At 38.5% G+C, this 22,363-nt stretch overlaps 1 protein-coding gene and 1 non-coding gene across 5 annotated transcripts in view; both read right to left on the bottom strand.

Moving 5' to 3' along the window:
- The window catches only part of LOC120900094 (WD repeat and FYVE domain-containing protein 3-like), a 323,997-nt gene extending 301,946 nt beyond the window's left edge, over positions 1 to 22,051 (bottom strand). For all 4 annotated transcript variants that reach the window (XM_040306684.1, XM_040306681.1, XM_040306683.1 and 1 more), the window contains exons 1-3: positions 22,000 to 22,051; positions 7,115 to 7,419; positions 6,402 to 7,055 (exon numbers count right to left, since the gene is read on the bottom strand). The gene's annotated coding sequence lies outside the window, so the exon portion shown is untranslated. The remainder of the gene's footprint in view (positions 1 to 6,401; positions 7,056 to 7,114; positions 7,420 to 21,999) is intronic.
- LOC120905272 lies at positions 14,342 to 14,397 on the bottom strand. Its single transcript, XR_005739906.1, has one exon. It is a non-coding gene; the product is annotated as a U6atac minor spliceosomal RNA (small nuclear RNA).
- Positions 22,052 to 22,363: the final 312 nt, after the last annotated feature.

Below are 22,363 nucleotides of genomic sequence, written 5' to 3'. Positions count from 1 at the left end.
GAAGAGCAACTCGAAGGAAGCAAAAAATCTAAGTGTGCTAAATTTATTGGATTTTATACTAGTAATAGCTTCATCGTTGTTTCACTGCAGGAATTTATTTATTTCATTTTACCATAGTAAAACGTTGTAGCTATTTTAAACTTGATCGCAATCCCTGTATCTGCTGCTTGAAACACATTGATGGGAGGGAGACAAATTGCCTCACACTATGATAATGATCCGTGTACAATTCGCACACTGTCTTGCATTCCATTTCCTGTTTGGTTATCGCTATTGTCTAAAAAGTTCGTTATTTTATGAATGAACAGATACAGTTTGATCTCGAGTTACGCAGTACTCGAGCTACGGAGATGATTATTAACGTGATTTTTAAAAATAACTGTAATTTACAAAAGTAATGGCATTGTAATAAAACATTTAAATGAAAAACAATCGAATTGAAGCTCAAAACATGCATTAATGTTATCAAGATAACATTATAATTTCCTCTCATGGTTAGATTAATTTTATTGCTAGTCATACTACAGCATAAAAATTACAACCAAAATAATTCTTTTTATGCAATATGCTTTTAAGCTTATTTTTGTATTAAAAAAATAGTGTGCAGTAAAAGTAAAAATAATTAATATCGTATGAACTGCATAACATGAATGCTCACTGTACTAGTTGGAGTGTACATACCCCACGCATACTATGGAAAATTCAACGGACGAAAAATCAGGAGCAGACAGTCAATGAAGCCTTAATATTGTTCTACTTGTCATTCTTGTTGCGTGTTGTCGAGTCTAGTTACTTTAAAAGTGATTACTTAAAAGTGAAGTCTAATACTTTTGACAGTGAATATTAGGAATTATTAACATATAAAGGTAAGTTTAACATAATCTATCTTATTTTTTATGTATAATTATAATAATTATTCTGCCGGAACCTGCCTTCAAGATTCATCTGTTTGCAAGTGTTAGGAAAAGGTAATAACAGAATAATATCAATTATTAAAAAATGTAACACTATTTAAATTATTTATTTTCTAGGGTGAAAGTATGTCTTCCAAGACTAGTGACATATGGCAACATTTTGAAGACCAAGGAAATACGGCCAAATGTCGCTATTGTTCCAAGGCGATTTCATTTTCCAACAAATCTAGTTCGAATCTGAAGCGACATATGAAATCTATGCACCATACTATTCCGATTGAGAGAAATGCTCCTACAGCTACTACTTCTTCAATACAATCGACAGATAGGGACGAAACTACGTTGCCTGCTGCAGGCCCGTCAAAAAAGCAGGGGGATCTTTTACGTTTCTTTGACGCAAATAAGCCGCTAACTATTGCTCAAAAAAGTGAATTAGATGAAGCCTTACTTGAAATGATTTGCGACGAATGTTTACCTTTCAACATCGTAGAAGGAGAAAAGTTTAAAAAATTCGTACGTATGTTAAATCCCAAGTATGAGGTTCCTTCTCGTAAAACCCTTTCAAATGGTTTACTTGAAAGCAATTATCAGCGAGAATTGGCAAAACTTACAGATAATTTGAGCAAAACAACATCATTAGCACTAACTTCTGACGGGTGGACCAATTCCAATAATACCAGCTTTATGGCTGTTACAGTTCATTATATAAACGATGAATCAAATCTCTGCTCCAATTTATTAGAATGTACAGAGTTTCCGAACAAACATACGGCTGATAATATTGCCATTTGTTTAAAAAATGTAGCAGAAAAATTTAAAATCCACGATAAAATTCATGCAGTGGTTACAGACAATGCTGCAAACATGAAAGCTAGAGTACGCCAGACTAAATTTACTCATCTGCCATGTTTTGCACATACTCTCAACCTGATCGTGCAAAATGCTGTGCAAAAGTCGATCTCAGACACTGTAGAAAAAATAAAAACAATTGTGAGATTTTTCAAAAAAAATAGCACCGCAACCCATAAATTAGCCGAAGCGCAACAGAAACTGGGTTTCATTGTTTTAAAATTGAAGCAGGATGTGTTGACATGATGGAATTCGACATATGACATGATCAACCGATTCCATAAGAATAAGATTCCAATTTTGTCATGTTTGGATATCATGAAATATAAACATGATTTATCCACCAAAGATTGGTTGGTGATGGAACAAAGCGTTAAAGTGCTACAAACGTTTGATCACGTTACTAAAGTAATTTCAGCAGAAAAATCGGTAACAATATCTAAAATGGGCATATTATTAAACATACTACGGCAAAAAATAGAAAAGGAAATGTCTGATGAATTAGAACCTCCAGTGAAAAAACTAATTTCTATTTTAATCCAGGGCCTTTTAGAAAAGGGTAAGCCTTATCTAGAGAATAAGCTGGTTAACCAAGCTTTGCTTTTGGATCCACGTATGAAAAACCATAGTTTTGAGAATGATCGGGACAGGTATGAAGAAACTTACCAAAGCTTGATCGAAGCTATGGTACCGTTCAAAGCAAATAATTCATCAGCGGAAGAACCAATTACTCAGCAAGCATTCACCGACCCTAGCTACGAATGTTTGTTCAGTGATTTTACATCAAAAATAAAACGAGTAAGACACAATATAAATCCAGAGACGGCCGCAAAACTAGAACTAGATGAGTATTTGAAAATGGAATGCATAGAATTTACTGCTGATCCTCTCTCGTGGTGGAAATCATATAAGGGCCAATTTCCAGCAGTTTATCAAATTGTTCTTAAACTGTATTGCATTTTGGCGACGTCAGTTCCATGTGAACGGATTTTTTCGAAGGCAGGGAATATATATTCTGACAAACGGTCAAAACTATTGCCTAAAAAAATGTCTCAAATTCTTTTCCTGCAACAAAATTATCAGCACGAGCCTTAGCAAATATGCCGTCATACGTGTTTATATAGTTAAAACATTGTTCATAGCCTTAAAATCGTTTGTGCGTAAGATGTTGAATTATATTAGTACTGTTATATGATCTCAATTATGTAAATTATTTTTAATTATGAAGTGAATTAAATAATAAAATGAATTACTTTGTTGGAGATATTTTGTTCATCACACTGTATTTTTGGGTTGAAAGAGCTTCCAAAACTTAATAGTTTTTAATATAATTATTTATTATAATTAAAAAAGGCCTTTTACGTATATGCCTCGTACCAGAATAGGTTTTAAGATAGGAATATGTTTTCATTAGATATAATGATAGTAAGTATTTCTTAATTTAAACTTTTTTTGCGTAGCATTGACCATAATCTCTAGAGTTGGAAAAAAACTGCATGCTTTTGGACAATGCCAAACGAAGGACGGTATTTACACCGAAAATCGTTCTAATCACTATGTGATTATCGCGAGCGGACGAATCACCGCTCACTCATGAATCCTTATTGATAAAAGAGCCAGCTCGCTCGATTCGTCGCAAAGAATCATTTTGCCCATGTCTAGTAGATACAGTAGCAGAAAGTATATTGAATATAGAAATAGCTAATACTGATTTCCTAGTAACAATGCAAGATCAAGATAAAAACCTAATTAGAATTGTTGATATTTTATCGAGAGAAGCGATGTGCGATGAAGACACACAAATCAAAAATAGCTACGTGGTAGAGAATCACAGGCTTTTTAGGCTAGTGGAGGGTAAAAAATGCTTCGTTGTACCAGTTAGAGTAAGATGGAGAATGATTAAAAGTTACCACGACCATAAGGGACATGTTGGGGTGGAAAAGGTTTTAGCGCTGGTCAAAGATATATTTTGGTTTCCGAAAATGCGCAAGTACATACGATCATACATTGATGCATGCCCAAAATGTGCATATTTTAAGGAAAAAGGTGGCAAGCCAGAAGGGTGGTTTAACCCAATACCGAAACAACCAAGGCCGTTTCATACAATCCATATAGATCACTTAGGGCCTTTTATCAAATCGGTCAAAGGAAATGAACATATTTTAGTGACGATTTGCGGATTCACAAAGTATGTGTTCATAAAAGCAGTAATGTCGACAAAAACACATCCTGTTATAGAGATGTTAGAGGAGGTGGCCTGTATTTTTGGATTGCCAACCCGAATTATAACAGATAGGGGCACCGTGTTTACTTCGAGTGTGTTTGAGAAATTTTGTGAAGATTATACAATCGAACACATATTCGTAGCTGAAGGAACGCCAAGAAGAAATGGACAAGTGGGAAGGAGTAATCAAACTATACTCACGGCGGTTAGAACAATGGCAGACGATAACGAACGTCGTTGGGATGAACAGGTTAAATTAATTCAAAATTAATACCATGCCAAATTGAACAACAGGAGTATCCACTACCTCTTTGGTTTTAGCGTACAACCCAAAAGACGTGCTAAGAAACGAAATCATAGCAGTTATTGGTAGGGGAAGGTAGGTAAAGACGGACACTGCGGGAAAGATGGACACTTCTCATAAATGCATGGAAAAGGTAATTTTCGAGTAATTCAACAATGTAGAATCCAAACTGAAGGTAAAACAACACATTTGAGAATATTTTTGGCATAATATATACAAAATTGGTTAAAACCACGAACAAAACAAATTTTCAATCATGTGCACCCTTGTGGATCTAATTTGACCACTGCGAATCTTAAGCACTGTTACTTGTATTGTTTATATTTCCGGAAGTTTTATTTCATGAATGGGTTGTCGTGATCATTAATGAAAAAACTGGCGAAAGAACGAGAGTAAAAGCAATACAAAATTTTGTTTTTTGGTGGTTTAAACATTCTGACACCAAAGCGGGAAAGACGGACACCTTGTTGTAGGGAAAGATGGACACCGAATTTATTGATTTTTTTACTTCTTATATCAATTGGTGATGAATATATTTCTTCAAATACCTTAAATAAGGGTATTCCGAAGCTATAAATCAATCAGCAACTAGAGAAAGTATTGGAATAAGCGAGAAATGAAACACCGGTCAAAATAGTAGCCTCTCGTTATGCTATTACACGCTCGACGCTGATGAGGCGCTTCATGAAATCCAATATCTTCTCACGACTTGGACAACTTTAAGCAATAAAAAGATGAGGCATTAATATGACATTGTTCAGGAATAGATGAGAAATTCTAAGGGATTACAAAAATCAAATGTTGAATTTTGACATGGTGGAAAGTGGATTAAACTATTAACAAGGATTAAACTATTATTATGATAAATACTGAGATCGTGGACATTTTGCGGAGTAATTTCCTAAAAGGAAGTTCTAGACTGTTGTTCTGTAAGCTGGAGCAACGATAGCCGCGCGATATGTCAATAATGCTTTAGATGCTGCATTCTACGATATATTACAAGCGCCGTTTACAATTCCTAAATTCATGGCTGAATGAATTACCGTTGCAATAGGCCAAGAATTGGTTTATAAACGTACCAGGACGTGGAAAGCGATAGAATTTGTTAAAATACTGTAAAACTCTTCACTTTCTAACCTTTCCTACAGGTGTCCATCTTACCCTTCATGGTGTCCATCTTTCCCATATCAGGTGTCCGTCTTACCCGAACATTTCAAAACTGCACGAAAAAAACATGTTTTTCATTCATGAAAAAAAAACGCAAAAATCGATGGAAACTTAAAAACTTCAACACATTTTCTGATAAAACATGAGTGCAAGATAATGTATGCACATTTTCATGGTCGTTGCACTTATATATCCCTAGATTTTTACCATTTCCCTTAACGTGTCCGTCTTTTCCTACCTTCCCCTACAGGAGAAAAGGAAGCGCATGAAGTAGATACATTTGAAAAAGTATTATATGCCACGAGAAAAGAACAAACTTGTCAAAAGACATATTTAAATAAAACGTAAAAAGAGACATACTTAATAGACAAAAGACAAACTTAATAAAAGACGTAAGAGGCCAACTATACATAAGGTCGACGGTTTGGTATTAGTGGTAAAAGATTAATTTATACCCGGTGGGAGTAGAAAATTAGAACCGAAGTTTAAGGGACCGTCGATTATAACGGAAATTTTAGGAAATGATAGGTACCGAATCGTTACAATTCCAGGCACGGAAGGTAAACAATATTCAACAGTATATTCGGCCGATAGGATTAAAAAATGGTGCGCCTTCTAATTATTAGATGAGTTGCAAGACTCCGAAAATGAAGATGAGGAGTGAAGGTCACTCCACGTGCTGGGTGTCCGAGTGTAACAATAGGTTTAAGTATGGGTGAGGGATGTAATAATAGGTATAGGTATTGGTTAGGTTAGAGTTACGGTTAGGAATGTAAGTGTATGTGAGAATGATTAAGAAGAATAAAGCAGTCGTTAATTAGCAGCCAAATCGAGAGGATCATTTCTTATACTAGTATGCAGTTGCATGGTTATCTGCAACTTGTTGGTCTTAGACAAGACGGTTAAATATCAGCATTATAAAAAATATACTTAAAAAACATACCTGAAATGCAGTTGGATTTGGCGTTGCAGATGCTTCATGACCACTATGAATGGTACCAACTAAATTGAACGTTAAATGTAAAATATGCGAATTTAACAACGATTTTTTTCTTTTGTATAACATCCCAAGCGTTTGATAGAAACGTCGCTGATTCATTTCTTGTCGCGCTGATTTACTTGTCCGTAAAATGCAAGTTAATGCTTTTACGGCGGCATATAAACTTTCAATATCGCGTGACATAGCTACCAAACCAAGCAAAACACTGCATCCACCAACGGTGTGAATTGTCATAGAAACTGGGAGAGGATTAAATTTCCGAATACCTAGATAACCAATTAATACTCCACCTAAAGTACGCGCTGGGCCATTCAAATGTCCAGCAGCATTATGCAACACTATAATTGGAGTAGCATTTTCATGAGAACTCATTCCCAATTGTTTTGCAATTGCTTTAGCATCCATTCTGTTATACATTTTACGTATTTTGTTCAACGTCATACACGAGTGGGCTTTAGGATTTAGACTAAATGCAATCCTATCTTCTGGGATTATAGGGTTTATTTCTTCATTATCTTCCAATCGTGCGTCCTGAAACGATCCAACATAATGTGGTCCAAGCATGTATGTTCGGGCTACAGCTACTGCATCAAAACACTAGAAAAATAAATATCAATAAGTAAAATATTGAGCTCATTCATTCCTATTGAACTTACATCATCAATCAAATTGCAAACTCCTTGTTTCCACACAAGCTTTGAATATTTGCGCCAAATTGGCGGTGTTCCAATAAATGCATGAAATATATTTGTATGATTTCGTTCGGAACTACTCCATGTACTGGATATCGGATTAATTTTTTGAGAATGCACATGCTGGCCATCTAAATATATACTAACGAGACATGATTTTGGTGTCAGTTTACCTAATGTTACTGCCACATGATGCCACTGACTTTCACGAATAAACGTTGGACACCAAACACGGGACAAGAATTCATCTTTATATACATTGCAATAATCTGAAAAATATTAAAAATAATGGTACAGGATTAATAATTAGCATTGAATATTAAAAAATTATTCGAATACTACCATACTACAATTATAAACAACATAGATTGTTATATTGATTGTGACTAACGCGTTGATTCCAATACAGAGCAGTAAATTTTGTAAAGTGAAGTTGGTATTGGTGTCATTTCAATAATCAATCAGGCCTATTATTTTATTCGAATGACATTCGATTCCGTCGGAAGCACTCGAGTCGAATGGAAGAAAAATTGGTATCGTTTTCGCCATTCGAATCGATGAAGCTATTCGATCGACATTTTTGTTCTAGCTTCTATGTGTTTGACAGTTGGTCGAAGCAACCGGCGGTCGGAGTGAGTGTAAACAAACGGATTCAGCACTTCTTCAAAATCATTTTTTCCATAATTTTGTTGGAAATGAGATAAATATGAGTGATGAGAGTGTTGATAAACTTATGTTAAACTTAATTACTCACGTAGACAGTGGTTTAAATTCTTTGTGAGGTAAAATTTGCGCGTTTCCAACAGCTTGAGCTGTCGGCAGAAAATCTCTCGAATGCACCTTCCTGTTCGAGCAATACGGTACCGATTTTTATTTCGTCGAATCGAATCTACCGATGAGTTACTCAAAGTGGGACGTCGCTAGCAAAATGATACGAAAATGAAGAAAATGAACGTGCGAGTGAATCTTCTCGAATGCCGAACGCAATAAAATAGGACTGATTATCAGGCCATTGCAATGACATAGAATCGACACCTTGTGGGGTGATTTCGACACATTGGCTATAACTTTAAAATAACAAACTCTGATGACCTGCAGTTTTCATTGAAGATGAATAAAGTAATTCGTACCAATTTTATGAAAAACTAACACAAAACATTATTGAAAATGGAAAAAAATGAAGTTACAAGCAAGAACAAAAATTTCATTACAAATAGCATCGGACCAGACTCCATATAGTAGAAGCTGCGGCGATAGCATCTGGTTTACGGAATGAATGGTTCAGATTCCTTTAAAAAATAACCTGGCAGCCAGTATCTTCCAGTAATCTTCTTCTTGTTTTTTTTTCATAAAATTTTATTTTTCTCTGCCAACTCGAATGCCAAAAGTCGAACATTGGTCAATGTGATTCCAAACCAGCGACTATTTTTTTCTTCAGTTAGGCCTACCCGGCCTAAAGTAAGCCATAACAATATTAATGTTGATAAGCCTGAACCATAAAAAAGTACATGTTTTATGTCCGAGTTTGGTAAAGGTTCTATGAGGGAATGATAGCTAAATTCCTTAATTAAAAGCTCCTTGGTTTGTTGACGTCGCGAGTTTTAAAGCTTCCAAGATATTTTTAACTAAGTGTTTGCTCAGCTTGATCATTACATTTGCCGTTCATAGTTATGGGACATGTGTAGAAAATATAGACACGATATTTAAAAAAAGTTAACATGCTACAAATAAGCATTGCACTACTACCAAGTATGGTGTCGATTTTACCCCCATGGGCCACAAAAGTCTTAGTGACATTTTATGCTATATAGTTTAATATAAAAAATACGCACTTTGATACAGAACTAATCAAAAGTGTTTATAAAACAATACTTTTAACACGGAGACTATAATTTTGTTGAATGAACGTCACAATTCCTTAAGTCCCAGCAGTAAAAAATTACATCGGCTGTCAATCAAAACCATCATGTGTTTATTTTGTTGTTTTTTGGCAATTGACAGGATTCTAATCAGTAAAATGTGACTCAAATATTTGAAACAGTTTACATAAATAACTTGTACTAGTTTTTTTTTTTCTTCAAAAAGTTCTATAAATACAAAAACGACAAGGTGTCGAACCAACCCTGACTTCCCCTACATTAAGTCTTCATGTTTCACTTGAATGTCGTGTATGATCTAACAAGACTATTACAAAACTCATTTAAGATTGAAAGGGCCCATCTACAGAACTCTGTAAAGACTACTAGTTAAATCCATTTCTAGACCTTTAAGATGTGAGGCGCAAATAAACTATCAAAAGAACAGCATATTGCTATGGATACTTTCTTGAAATGACAATAAAGCATCGTATATGAAGTCATTACTGACATTATTTTTTCTAATGATTATGCTCGCGTATGAGCAGAAATTCATGCCAAGAAAATTTCACTGTTGAAATGTATTATAATAATTTTATAATAATCAAAGCGCTTTAATAGTATTCTTCATTTTAGTTAAAAATACATTATTTTCAAAATTAAAGTTTGTTTAGAACACCAACAATTTGCACCAAAAGCATTGTCAAAATTAACATGACGTGAAAAGCGTTTTAAAAATTTAAAAAAACTTTTTTCTATTTGTCATGCAATCTATGAATCGAATTTGTTCATCAAAATATCAACATGGCTGACTAACAAATCAACAATCCTATCAATAAAAATGGACTCCACTGGATTAAGATCACAAGGAATTTCCTGATCATAAGTTCAGAAGATTTGTAGTGCAATATGTGTGGCTACGAACGATTTAAACAGCATATAACTTTGGGACGCGCTTGTGCAGACTAACAAGTTTTAAGACTCTCCGCGCACAGGCAGTGTCAGAGATACGCATTTTTACATTATCGCGGTTTTCTCAGTTTTATCCCCTGCATAGATTATTAGAATTAGACAGATATCTAATAATCTTTACAAGGGGATAAAACCACCCACTGCAAGCAACAGGAAAAAGTATATTATGGTTCAAAACCGTAACATAGAACTCACGCAGAAGTTAGAGATTATCGATTTATCCACGTTTTGCGTTAATAGCATATTTCAGGAACAGCCCGTATAGTCTCTTCCAAGTTCCCTTCATCCAAGACTTAATATGCATTTAATAAGATCTTTTGATCCTGATGCCTTAGTCTCAAATAACAAGTCTTTAAACTTGCTTAAGAATACCTGTAAATAGGTTGATTAAAGCCAGCAATCCAAACTCTAATTTTAGTTTTAACCGACAGCCTTATAAACGTCATAGTCTCAAGTAACAAGTATTTAAACGTGCTTAAGAATACATTTACAGGTTGATTAAAGCCAGCCATCAAAACTCCAATTTTAAATTTAACAGATAGTCTTATAAGCGTCTTCAGAACGTTTTAAAGGTTTAACAACTTTAAAGACTGTTAAGCATCTTCAAAAGACATGTTAAAACTATATGGTGTGCACTCATAATCAAGAATGCTTTAAAGGCCGGGCTACATTGACCGTACACCTGAGTGTAATTTTTGTGAACGCGTACGCCACCTAGCGGCGGCGGGTCGAAGCTAGAGGCTGGTATAATTTATATGTCAAAAAGCGTTTTGGGTCGAGGAGCCTATAATTTTGATCACAAACCAGTAAACAAACAGCTCGGTGAGTATGTTCGATATTTTGTTGTGCATGTTTTTTTGAAAATATGTTTTAATTTACATACATATTGTATTTCTAGCCATGGAACAAGCAGGAAGCAGTTGACGCAATGCAAAAATAGTGTGAACAACTGTTTTTAACGAAAATTGTGTGTGTGTGTGTGTGTGTGTGTGTGTGTGTGTGTGTGTGTGTGTGTGTGTGTGTGTGTGTGTGTGCGCGCGCGCGTGTGTGTGTGTGTGTGTGTGTGTGTGTGTGTGTGTGTGTGTGTGTGTGTGTGTGTGTGTGTGTGTGTGTGTGTGTGTGTGTGTGTGTGTGTGTGTGTGTGTGTGTGTGTGTGTGTGTGTGTGTGTGTGTGTGTGTGTGTGTGTTTGTATGTGTGTGTGTTTGCGCGTGCGTGTGGAAACCCCAAAACTATTTGATTCTAATGCGTACATTTTCATCTGCTGCGGCTACAAAGTCGGTGCATTTTCGATCTCGCTACTTGAAAGACAACACAACCATTGGCATTGGCATCTTTGCGATCGGCTCTGCTGTTGGGGATATTAAAAAGACACACGATCAAAGCAAACGTGCGTGTGATATATTGCACATTTATTTCTAATTCAGCTAGCGGACGCAACTGGAAACAAAACTAAAATTGAATTCATACAAAAGAAGATTCTGGATTTGTTTATTACGGTGCGCGTATGGTGCTGCACCTGTCCGTCCAGAATCGGGCGGCTTGTTGGCTTGTCGGTATTGTGATGCCGATTGACCAGCAATGCCTTGGAATGGGTTCGGAACGGTAGGTTCATGTCCTTTGGTCAAGTGTATTCTGTGCATTTGTCGCGCCACGCCAAGTCGCTGTAGACCCGGCAGCAACAAAGTCAAAACAAAAACCTTCCCCAAGTGTGGACTGCTATGCTAAGTTTTTCTTCTTATTATTATTATTATTATTGGCGTAATGGCCTACGCGATCATGCCGGTCTTTTCAGGACTTGAATATCACATCGCCGTATAGTCAGCTCTTGCTACGGCGGACGGTTCATACGCGGTTAGAACCCACGACGGGCATGCAGATGTGCGGAATGATGGCGGTGCCTCGGGCCCGCTCCTATCCAGCGTGCAACTTGCATACTGCCACACTGTCTCCTGCTCGATACCCCCTCCTCCCGGTCATCAGTTACCATTGACAGGGGCCTCAATTCGTCTTTCCGCCTTTCATGAACACCTTCCTTTCTTTGACAGATGGATCATAACATTCCGGAAGAAAACACATTTCGCGAAAGTGTTGCACACACACGCACGCTCACACCCACGCGCAGATGGCTCAGGATATCTATGTAATCTACAGCATACGAAAGCAAAAGCTTAGGGTAACAAAGTTATGCTTACTGCTTAACACGTTCAGTTTTATGGCAGGCCCTTGGGCCCAGTATGCCGATTTGCAATCAACTTGCGTTCTAGATGCCGGCGGTACGGAAAGCTGATGAAAATCAGCACCGGGCTGAACGTATTAATGCGAATTAGAGTTCTGCGCGATGCACAGGAAACCCTCTATCGTGCGCTAGCGATTCCGTAGTCAATTTTACATTGCAGCAATTGAACTTATTGCGCTTTTTTGGTTTGACTAGTTAAAATGGCCCGGTTACAGGGCTACGCAACGTTTATTGGGGGGTATATAAGAACAAACAAACAAATTTTGTTCCATGCTTATATTATTTTCTTCTATAGTAGTATATGAATACAAATTAAATTATGGTTGGTATACCTGTTGGAATAAGTAATTTTTTATCAAAATTCACACTGTTTGCGATAAATTTGCTTTACCTTTTGGATCATACGTTCCAGGTAATATCAAGTCCCGTGGTATCTTGGCATACGCCTTAACGAAACCCGGGAATATCATATGCCGTACGGAGATACGGAGCAGAAATTCTGCGAACTCTTTCGGCTCATCAGCATCTTGCACAAAGGGCTGTCTGCATACGCATGTTTTCCCGCACATGCAATACCCTAAATTTTCCCAACAGTATGCTCAGTCGGATGCACTGCTGCAGGACCTGGACGTTAGTATCACGCGGGATGATTGGCAGTATCCGTCGGAAGTCACCACATAGTAGAACCACCTTATTATCGAACGTTTGGCGATTTCCCATAACATCCTGCAGGACGCGATCGAAGGCGCGAGCTTCTAGAGCATAGCGGCTACTCATGGATGTCTCGTTCCATACGATCCGTGATGCCTGTTGCATCAATTCAGCCTGTGCTAACTGTACACGGATATTATAGGAACTGTTTCAGCGTCCAGCAAGTTCGCGTGTACGCAAAAATAGTTTCGAACAGAAACGGGTTCCCAGTGCCACCAGGACCATCAACGAAAAATATTTGTTCAGTATGTCTCTACTGTCGGATTGATTGTTTTGTCAACCCGCAGCTGTCCACTGCTGCGGTAATTACATCCTAAACCGTTTGTCGTTCGTTGATCAATCGGTTCACGTTTACTACAATAATATGTTGTCCAGCACATCTAAAGCATAAGAGTGCTCCAGGTTCATCAGGGAAAATATTTCTGCAGTGGATATGGCGCATTGTAGCAGGTCTGGCTGTATCTGCTCAAAGTTGGCTAAATGCAGCATACTCGGAAACATCGTCAGCGCCTTCTGCGGCGTCTTTTCGCACAGGTACTGATTAATAAATCGTAGCGCTTTGAGGTTCTCGACAGCTTGGCGCAGCAAATTCTATTTGGAGTCTTTGACGGTGTACTGATCCTGATTTGTCGGTGACCAAAGTGGTTCACGTGTACGTCCTACAATAACCGAGGATTCTGCGACATTCCCTTCGACAACTATTTTTCGCGTCGTGTATTTGCAGCCTTACACAACTTCATTTGCCTTTGTTTGTTTATGGTTTGTCGTCTTTCGTCCAACGCCTACATCGATGAATCGCTTTGTCGGTGCAAAGTGTGCAAGAAAACCAACACGCTACAGAAATCATCCAAACTATCCGCCCCTAACATCAACTCACTAACCAACTTCGTCTCACTATAGGAGTGAAAAAGTAACGCTCTATAGTGAGAGATTGAAAATGAGAACCTTTTTGTTAAATTTGTTATAGGACTAGTTAAAATGGCCCGGGTACAGTGTATAGTATTTACATCATACTTTGCAGTATACACACAACTATGATTTCTTAATTTTCTATTATTTAAAATTCTATAAGTTAAATTGAGGATGGTGTATCTCTTGGAATAAATAATTTATTCAGCGAAATTCACATTGCTGCCATATGTAACTCACGCCGATGAGGAGCAGCAATTCTGCGAACTCTTTCCGCTCTTCAGCATCTTGAACAGTCTGGGCTGTGTCTAGGCACTGCTGCAAAACCTAGACGTTGGTATCTGTCGGAAGTCACCACGTAGCAGAACCACCTTATCACCGAACGTTTGGCGATTTCCCATAACGTCCTGCAAGGCGTGATCGAGGGCGCGAGTTTCAAGAGCATACGGCTACTCATGGATGTCTCGTTCCATACGATCAGTGGTGGTGCCCACTGATCTCAGGGTATGTGTTCCATCCTTGTCAAGGGGGAGTGCTAACCTGCTCTACTTTCAAATGACACAACCAAACGATCAGTGAAGCCTGTTGCATCAATTCCGCCTGAGCTGACTATACACGGATGTTACAGGAACTGTTCGCGTCCAGGTTGAGCGATAGCTTGAATTTAGAGTGTAGCGTACGTCACCAGGTCAGCAGCAGAGCAGCAATTCAACTCGAAGCCACTGCTATTGCAATGTTCAATTGGCACCGCGTGTACGCAAGATTAGTTTTGAGCAGAAACGGCTACCCGGTGCCACCAGGTTCATCAAGAATAGATTGTTCTGTCAAACCGTAGCTATCCATCCACTGCTGCAGTAACTATATCTTACACCGTTCGTTGTTCATTCGGGTCACGTTTGTTAATATGTTATTCATCACATCGATAGCATAAGAGTGCTCCCATAAGGCTCCGCATATCGATAGCATAAGGCAGATTTTAGCAGGTCTGGTCGTATTTGCACAAAGTCGGTTAACTGCGCCTCGGTAAGATCGTCAGCGTCTTCTGCGGCGTCATTTCGAGCAGGTGCTGATCAATGATTCGCAGAGCTTTGAGGCGCTTGACAGCTCGCAGCTTCCGATTCTGCTCGGAGTCTTCAACGGAGTACCGGTCCATATTTTGCCGGTGGAAGTCTTCACAAACGTGTTTCACGTTTGCATCCTACAATAAGAGAGGATTATGGGACACTTCCTCAGACAATATAAGGGCAAATAGGTGACGCAGATAATTGAGCATTTTAAATCAGACTGCAACCTGTAGGGTCCTGGATATTTTGGTGTCGTACTGCAGCAATCCGAACATCAACAGTACACCATGCAGCCAATTAGTCTGGCGGTGGTGCACGATCTACTGGTTACCCGTACCAATATACCAGGGAAGCTGCTGCAATTAATTTTAAACTTACCTGTACTTATTTAATCTTTCTGCTATTTAGATCACTTCATACATATTACAAAACTTCGCATACAAATGGACGATATTCTTTGACGAAAACATCGTTGTCGTCTTTCGTCCAACGCTTACATCGATGAATCGCTATGTGCACCGAAGTGTGCCGAACCAACACGGTCCATTCATTCATTCATTTGTATTTATTTCTTAGATGTACATTAATCCTGAATTACAATTTAGTATTTTACATCGGTACCGGAGTTTCCATAACGCGATATTTTGTTGATTTTTATTGCACTTGGCATTGTGGACACTATTCCTGATGTTAAATGAATTTGACGTATTGATGGAGGAAAGATTACAAAAAAACCTCTTAATTTGGCTATATTTTCTAAACTATGTACTAACTTATTCTTTTATAAACTATATTAGGGAACTAATTCATATTTGGATTTGCAATTAGGGAGAAAGAGAAAAAAAAGGTAGTATTTACAAATATAAGTATCGTTTTAGATGAGGTTTTGTAGTGTATGTATGCCACTATTTGTGCATTTAGATCGATATTTAATATTGATTTTTCTATAAACTCGCTAATCCTGTCAATTTTAGCTTTTCTATGAATAATGCTTGTACTGTACCAAGGCGGGAGATTTAGTATTCATTTTAAGAATTTGTTTTGAAATATGTGCATTTTCTTTATGTGTGTTTTTGCACTGTTTCTCCATATTGGTGATGCATAGGTAATTATAGGTCTTACTAACGATTTGTACATAAGAAGTTTGTTTCGTAAATTCAATTTCGAGTTTCTATTAATAAATGGGTAAAGAATTCTAATCGCATTTGTGCCGCTAACTAATTTTTCTTCAATGTGTTTTTGAAATGTAAGCTTTTTATCTAATACTACTCCTAAATATTTTACGGTGTTTTCCAAGGAACTTCGTTATTATTTATCGTAAGTGAACTATTTGGGAGATTTCTTGCGCTTCGGCACCTCGTGAAATATATTGCTTCCGTTTTTCCATCGTTAATTTTTAGCTTCCACTGCTCACAGAAGGTCACATATTTTCGTATGCCTTTGTTGAGGCTACACAATATGCTATCGGGATTAAATAGTATTGGGGACAGCACACTGCCTTGGGGCAGGCCGGCAAGTGGTTTAAATGGTTCAGAATGATAAGAATGAAGATGAACGGAACCAGATCGATTCGACAAGAAGGATTTAATGAGAAGAATTAATTTGGGGGGAAAATTGTTGCTGATCAATTTGAATATTAGTCCATCGTGCCATACTGTGTCAAATGCCTTTTCGAGATCAAGTGCAACTAGTCCTGTAGATTTTTTAATATTTCGATTCGATGTTATAGTGTTAGCGAGTCTATTTAATTGGTGAGTGGTGGCAAAATTGGCTTGAAATCCAAATTGGAAAGAAGGGATGACGTTATGAGACTTGGTATGAGAATCTAGCTTTTTTAATATGATCTTTTCGAAGATTTTACCCATACAGCTTAGTATGCTTATCGGTCTGTAATTTGCCGGAATCTTGGGGTCCTTTTTTGGTTTTGCTATGGGAATGATTTTCGCTATTTTCCAATTTTCGGGATAGTAGTTTAATTTTAAGCAGCTATTTAAGATAAAGCATAACAAAATTATTCCTTTTCTTGGTAAATGTTTTAATGCGTTGTTACTTATAAGGTCAGTACCAATCGACTTTTTTGTTTTTAAAGTTTTTATAACTTTATAAATTTCCTTTGGCTTCACAAGATGAGGCGGATTTATATTTCCTCTTTCTGTATGATAGTTAAGAAACTGGGTTATTAAGGGGTCAATTTGTGCAGTTAATAGACTTGGACTGTTTAAAGTGGTGTTATTGGCATTCGCAAAATGAGCTTTTAATACTTCACTTTTTTCCTTTGGCGTGAGGAGTATTCTATCGTTTGCTTTGAGGTGAGGAATGGAGGTAGAGCAGCCTTTGATTATTTTTATAGATGTCTATAGTTTACTGTTGTTTATGTTTTTAGAAGTATTAATTTTTGTTAAATTTCGAGACCATGACATATTTCGGTATTGGGATATATCATTTTTAATTTGATTTGCTAGTTCGTTGTATTTAGTACGTCAATTAAAGTTAAAAGAGCAGGATGGTATAAAATGTTATACTTAAAGATGTTCAGTAATTTATACTCGAATAGTTTCTTCTCCTCTTTCAAATTCAGTCAAATCCTTGCGCGGTCGGGATTGCATGTTGCGGCGGGCCGCATTTGGAGCTAGAGCATGTTGTCACTAAGGGTATACGTTTGACCCCTACACTGTTACGTTTGACCCTTACACTAAGGGATTACGTTTGACTCGGGCCGGTTTTGCGATTTATGGTTCACCGTATGTGCGTTAGTGTTCGGTCGTAGCCTTTCGATAACCACTGTGCTGTATATCGCGATTCCCGTGCTTTCCCTCGCTATTTTCCATGTTTCTGCTACAGACTTCTCGACGTCATCATCGTGCTGTGCACTTGCTTCAGTGTTAGTGCATTTTCTCATTCTGTGTGAGTGTTTCATATTGTTGGCTATGACTGCGTCCTGTCCATCGTGCGCCTTGCCTGTAACGAACGTAGAGGCTTACAAATGTGTGGGACTTTGCGACGCAACTTACCACCAAGCGTATATTGGACGGTCGGATACTCAAACCCTCTGGATTTGCGCTCGCTGCAATGTCTCTCGCCGCAATGGGAAGTCCATCTTCTGCGAAGTCTCAAACGCTCTCGACGTTATGAAGACAGAGTTGTTATGCGAATATAAAGGACGTTTGTCCTCCACTTTGGATACCGTGCGAGTAAATTTTTTGACAGCTATTGGTAGAAGCACCGCTAACACGCACACTTTTTTACTTGATTGGATCACTTTCTCAAAAACTTTGTATCCAGCACTGAGTGTTGTTCTACCTCTATAGTTCGCTGCTTGTTCCTAGTCACCTTTTCTAAATATGGGGACAATTCATGAACTCTTTCAACTTGAGGGGTGTTCGATCTTACGATTTTGGATAATCTTTTCTTTCGTGTTTCAGTGTTACAATCTTTAAGCGTTCGATATTTATTGGCGGTTACGGCTTGTTCAGTTGCAAAATTAGAAGAGGGTTTATTTCTAGAATCACATTTATACTTATAAACTAATCGCCCGAGCCGAAAGCTCAAAGCTCAACGAAACAATCTTCGTGTTTCGTTAAACACGATTAGACGACAGGGCTTCCGTACCTGTGTCTCAACAGGGGGAATTCCCCTAGTGGCAGTGAAAAATTAATTATTTTTTTTAAAGATCGGCGCAATGGACTCACAGCATCGGCTGAGAATGATGGCAGGAATACCATCTGGGCCAGGGTTAGCTTTGGGCTTAACTGCTTTGAACACATTTAGTACAGCTTCTTGCGATATATTAGTTAAATTAAGGTCGATGACATCATTAGGAGTATTAATTAAAGCGTTGGTGATAATATTTTCAGCAGTAGTTGAGATTTTGTATGCCTCCTCAAATTTCCCTCCAATATGTCACAAATATCTGAGGCAGTTGATCCAGTTCGGTCATTGTGGTAAATCGATTTAGGTGTCACATTCGTATTATTGTGTTTCTTACGAAAACTCCAGAGAGCTTTGGGTCTTTTGATGAATTTCTTCTCCAACCGAGACAAGTAGCCACCGTAGGGTATTCTATTGTAACTACAGTACAGGCGAGTTGTTTCATTTCATATGCATTTGTTAACAAGTGATCGGTTCTACGTATATTTTTTAATGCAGCTGCCTAGCTCTTTTAAGTTTTTTTTAGGTTTAAGACCAAAAAGGGCCGCTTTTTGGTGTGATAATTGGCACACACGAGTCAAACGAGGATAAAAGAAAGCGTATAAATATAGATTAAGCTTCATCAACAGAATTAAGCTGGCTAATTCTGAATTGGCTATTAAAATTGGTTATTAGTTCATCAAGCCGAGTACAATCTATATATATATAAATCTCGTGTCACGGTGTTTGTTGCGAGCAACCTCCGAAACGGCTAGATCATTTTCAACGAAAATTTGCACACACTTTATTGTGATATGAGAATAGGTTTTAGGATTTACAGAATGTTCAGATGTTACACTAAACTAAATTTAATTGCAATTTTCTAACTTCCATACAAACAGCAGGAATGTTGTTGCTGTATACAGTACTTTGACACTTGGTGTAAGATACCTCTCGGTTTACACTCGACGATCGAATACTGTTAGGATACGGGCACGGTACAATTATCCCAAAAAGGAAAGCAATGATGTTTTTTTTGTTTTTTGTTTTTTTGTTTTGAGAATAACTAAGTTTCCCGGGCCAGCTAGTTGGTTTTATAAAAATTCATCCTAGGTCTACTCGCCTGAGTCAGTGTAGGAATAGGCATTGTGTTTGGAATTCGAACCGTTAAATCGGTGGCTGGATGATACAGGTCAGGAGAGACTAGTGGCGTTGGGCAGGGGTACAAATCGATGCAGTATGTTGCGACAATAAAATTTGCGAATACTAAGTCGAGCTGCCGGTTAAGCGAGTTTTTGATACCGCTTATTTGATAAAGATCGCTGGCGTTAATTTCATCGAAAAACCGGGTTCTGACCGTGGACATGAATTTGCCACATATTGCGCGAAGGAGTGACCAAATGTTTGTTGTGATGGTGACCATGTTACAGCGGAAAAATTAAAATCTCCGAACAGAAATATTCGATCATTAGTTTTTGCATGGTTTACTTACACTTACACTTTCAATCACCGATGTAAGAGTATCTGTGTCGTTAGCTCGATTAGGAGGTATGTAAACACCACGCAAACAATGAGACCCCAAACTTTGAGTGATTCAGGCCGACGGGTATGAGGAAGCTTGAAGAAGCAAGGAGAAACGCGCTGCGATGAGAGTTCGCATTCTGTTTTACACGCGCGCTTCACTAACACCAATACCGTGCTTTGACGAGCCGTCTGTGAATGTGTGTGTGTCTTCTTTCAGCGAGCTCACCAACTTGGATCTGCTCGTCACATCGTGTTGTCTCGCTTACACTACAGCATCGAACCATCGCTCCGTATGTCCCCCCTCCTACGCGTACAAAACCACCAGTACAGCGCGACGCTTTGTCGGAGATGGTTGTGCGCGTTTCGTTCTAAGTCCCGCGCGCAGTGTTTGTGCCTTGGTGCGCATTTCGTTGAAAGTCTCGTGCGCCGGTGTGTTTTGGTGAAGTGTGCAGTGAATAAACAGTGTGCACAGTCGCACATGCAGTGCGTGGATCGACAGGTAAGAATTTGCTGAACAGAGTCAACGCAGATTGTCGACAAGTTTCCCGCAGCCTGGCTCGACCCGGTACTTTGCTGTATGACGTCATTCGTGAGTATGAAGGATTCTAAATGTGTACTTTAGTGTGTACTTTATGTTTCAATAAAGTGTTTAGTGTAATAAAAAATGACAGTGTTTGTGTTTGTTGTTAGAATAAGTGGATGAAAGAAAGCGAAAAACAACAAGCTTTTGATGTGTTGGTAGCATGGCTCGAAAGAACACAAACACATTGAGAACTGCAAAGCGCACCGTGCGTTACGGGTGGGGAGGGGGAGGGCTCGCGCAACGGTGTAACTCATTCCTCCAAGAGTAACTGCTAACGGGGGACGGTACTCAAATCACTCAAAAAATACACTCATTTTGCCGGACGGGTCCAGCGTTAGCTAGAGATGGCTTAGTCATTTTTACATTGCAGCAATTGAACTTATTGCGCTTTTTTTGTTTGATTTGTGAAAATTCAAATGCATCGCAGCAATGTGTGTAAACGGTTTTTTAAGCGCCACAGCAACTCATGAGCATTGTCCACACGCGAGAAAGAGATAGCGCTATGGAGGGAAAAAGCACGGACGACGGCTGACAGCGATTGGCCGTCTGACGCACCAACACATCCAAACCTTCAACAGCGCGCTCAGACGAGGGGTATGAGGCGGAGTCAGGGACGGGCAGCTCGACGAGCTGCTCGACAAATTTGCCGTTGGAGAGAAAAGGAAGGCATGATAAAATTCTCAGAACGCCATAACGCCTTCCGTCGCTTTGCACAGCGGGTGTCTGCGTACAGACGGCCTCCACGGGCCTTCCCACGCTCGAATGCAGCACCGATTGCATAGGATTCTATGACTTCGGCTGTTTTGGACCACACGAGAAGGCGCTCGCCATGGACACAGGTAATTCTGCACTTCCCTGATCACGGGCGTATAAATTACGGGTCAGTCGAGGAGCTCGAGGTAGAACACGTCTGCACTCTTCGGCTGGCACGAGAAGATTGAGGTAATTTTAGTTATTTTAGTGTTAAATATGGTAAATTAATTGACACGTTTTATAAAATTTGGTTTATGACAAAAAACTATAAAAAACGTATCTTTATTCCGATAACGATAGAAAAAGGGCGATGGCGTACCTCACATCTGTACTTATACCCTTCGCACTATAATCGTCTTCGCTTCGGCTTCGTGTTGCGATCGCGCGAGTCGACCTGCGAGTCGATGTTGGCTTATGCAGCAGAAAGCGTTAGGGCATCATTACACTATAATAATTTCAATTTAAATAATACTGTAACTCAATTTAAATGTTTAAAGCCTGATTCATATATACAGCTTATAAAGTTATCTTAGGATTATACTTTTTTTTTTGCACGTGGGATGCGATTTCAATAAATAAATTAATCAAACTTGTTTTAAAAATCTGTGCTTACCTTGTGAGAAAGGAAACTCCTGTGTTGCAACTGAGAGGGATTTGTCGCTGGGCAAAATAAAAATACTGAATATAATCACTGCTTCCTCGTTTAAGTTATCGTTCGAGCGAACGACATGTATAAGTCTTATTGGGTTATCATCTGCTATATGCTCTTGTGGATAACGCTCAAGACAAAACCATGTGCTGAAAGTTAATCCATTAGGTGATGGAAATGATCTATCACCAGATCCGATGCCACCGCCAACCGCAGGTTCCATTGGGGATCGAGAGAAAATACTTTTGTTGATATTAGAATGAAAACCAGTGAGTGACCCTACACTCATTCCAGTTATACTGGTTCTGCTAGTACTCTGCGCTGTCGC

Source organism: Anopheles arabiensis, chromosome 3 (genome assembly GCF_016920715.1).
Source record: "Anopheles arabiensis isolate DONGOLA chromosome 3, AaraD3, whole genome shotgun sequence".
NCBI classification, from domain to species: domain Eukaryota; kingdom Metazoa; phylum Arthropoda; class Insecta; order Diptera; family Culicidae; genus Anopheles; species Anopheles arabiensis.
Note: the sequence above shows the minus strand (reverse complement) of the source record. Positions and strands in the feature narration are given on the sequence as shown.